At 43.2% G+C, this 2,562-nt stretch overlaps 1 non-coding gene across 1 annotated transcript; it reads right to left on the bottom strand.

Annotated features, from left to right (window-relative positions):
* Window positions 1–494: 494 nt before the first annotated feature.
* On the bottom strand, window positions 495–614 carry LOC148169351 (5S ribosomal RNA). Its single transcript, XR_015770689.1, has one exon. It is a non-coding gene; the product is annotated as a 5S ribosomal RNA (ribosomal RNA).
* Window positions 615–2,562: the final 1,948 nt, after the last annotated feature.

Raw genomic sequence — 2,562 nt, 5'->3', positions numbered from 1 at the left:
CTTTTTCACCCTAACCTCTTTTGACTTTTGTACCTCTTTTCCACCTTCACACCCCTTATATTCTTTTTCCACCCCACATCCTTTTTTCCTCCCTTGAACCTTTTTCCCTTTCATACTCTTTTCCAAACCCAACCCCTTCTCATACCCTCTCCTAAACCCTTTACCTCATCTACCCCACTCCTAAACTTTATCTACTCCACTCCTTATCCTACCTTTCCCCACCCAATTTCTATTGCCAACTTTTTTTTCCCTACTTCCTTCCCCAACTCTGCCGTCACAATGTCTCACTCATACTTTTCCACAACTACCCCCTCTTTACCCCATCTTCATCAACACCCTACTCACATACCCTCTTCTCTGCCCCATTTCCATCCCCACCCTACTTCTTCCTTCCTTTATCCCAACTCACTCATAACCTTACCTATCTCACTCATACCCCTTCCGTCTTTCCTCAATTTGACATCAGAAATGTTAATAAAAAAAGAAAAGAGTAGAGACAACGGCACGCGGTGTTCCCAAGCGGTCACCCATCCAAGTACTGACCGCGCCCGACGTTGCTTGACTTCGGTGATCGGACGAGAACCGGTAGTTTTCAACGTGGTATGGTCGTTGCCTGGTAAAATTTTCCAAGATGGTACGTTGACGATTTTTTGTGATTGTTCGATCGTTTGGATGTGACATTTTTCGATGGTACACATGTCAGAAAATGTACAAGATTTAAAAGAAGAAAAAAAAAAAATTTTTTTTTGCGAGTCGTTTTTTAGTTTTTTTTTTGCGACAAAATGACGAAAAAAAAAAACTCGTATGAGGCGTTAAATTAAATTGTTCGTTTGACGATCTCAACGAGTCACTTGCGATTAACGTAATTTAAAATTTGAGAACTTACTTACTCACTTGCTTGCTTAGATGGAAATAGCACCCACTTGAAGTAAACGCCGACACGGACCGGAGATGAATAAACTCCGAACGGACGGGGTTAATTCATGAACTGACCGTAGTACGGTCGAAGGTTCGCCGCCGCCGCTACCTGCTTTCTTTCTTAGAACTGATAACAGAGTTGGTTTCTTTGTCTGTTCATTCATCGAAATTCCCACCACTCTGGCCGGGCCGGGCGGGGTGGGTGTGTGTTGTTTCATGATTTGTTCTCTTCTCGATTTATTCTTTTTCCGACGTCGTTCGATTCATAGAGATGTTTTCGTCGAAAGTGTGGTCGCGTTTACATTGCATTAAAATTTAATTTGTTCCAGTGCGACGATGAAACAAGAAAAAAGTTTCAAGTAAGTACGCACGCACGCACACCTACATATTTCATTTTTTAAATCTTTCGACGTTCGTAGTTTCTGCTCGAAATGTCGACTAATAGTAGGGAATGTTTTGTTGATTTGTTTGTTTTTCGTTTTTGAGAAGAACAAATGAAAATTTCGTTGGATTTCTGTCGACCGACGACCGACTGAAAATCCGCCGACATCGACGTAGTTTTATTTAGAGTGTCTGAAAAATGCAAACAATGCAAGATTTCCGTATTTTTGTTGGTTTGTGGTGTTTGGGGAGTTTTTTTTATGATTATAAAATGGTTTCGTCGAGAAAAATTGCTTCTTTCGCAATGAATTGGCAAGAAAAATTAAAAAACTCGTCCGTTCCCGTCGCTGGATGTTCGACGGTGGTCCGTCTGATTTTCCCTTTATTTTCGTAAAATTGACGAGAATTTCGCCGTCAAAACTGTTTTCGGTGATGTTTCGATGATGGGATTTCGTCGTGTGAGGTAATTTTTGAGGAAAAAATGTCGATTTTGCGAAAAAAGTCGTTCGAAAAGTCCGTTCGTCGTACAAATTCGTTTCTCATGGTCGAGTCCGAAATTGACATCGTTTTTTTTCCGACCTGTTCGTCAAGATCGTTTTCAAAAATCAACTCCTACGAAAGGCGAAGGTTTTATCTTCGTTCTTGAAAAAATTCGACCTTCTCGGACGTCATCTTCGACCGTTTGTGAATTTTTTTCCTACACTCTGCAGGTTCGTCGGTCGTCGCTCCGATCCGTGCTGCGTCTCTTTGCGAGGCGATTTTCGAAAAGATCGCACGTACTTTTCGACCGATTCGTTCGTGAAACTTGTAGAGGATGCTTCCAAGTTTGTCTGGTCGAAAGCGGAACTTTCCTGTTATTCGTGGAAAACGCGTAACGTCGGCGTCGAACTTGGATGTCATCTCCTTGTTTCGGAGGGTCTTTGTTCGAGTCGACGTTCGATCGGTCCTTGTTCGCTTTTGGAGGTCGGCTGGTCGTCCGGGAAAACTTGAGGTTATTCAGGAGGCCATCGCCGACCGAATCGCTCATGTTCCCGCACCCGGAGGCGGTGATCTTCGCGTAAAGAGAACGATGCCATCACGCGAAAGCTGTATTCGAGGCCCACTGAATTTTCTAACTCGACGAGAAGGCTCTCGTTTAGTCCGCGGTCCGCGCGTTTTCGAACGCGCCAACACTTTGACTTTGGCGCCCAATTCGTTCTGTAAAGTTCATTCGTTCTTTCACCGAAGAATAAGCCTACCTATAATAAAAAGAAAAAAACGCGC

Source organism: Gnatocerus cornutus, chromosome 8, assembly GCF_029298725.1.
Source record: "Gnatocerus cornutus isolate USDA-ARS CGAHR chromosome 8, icGnaCorn1.1, whole genome shotgun sequence".
NCBI lineage: Eukaryota > Metazoa > Arthropoda > Insecta > Coleoptera > Tenebrionidae > Gnatocerus > Gnatocerus cornutus.
This window is presented reverse-complemented; position numbering and strand designations above follow the sequence as displayed.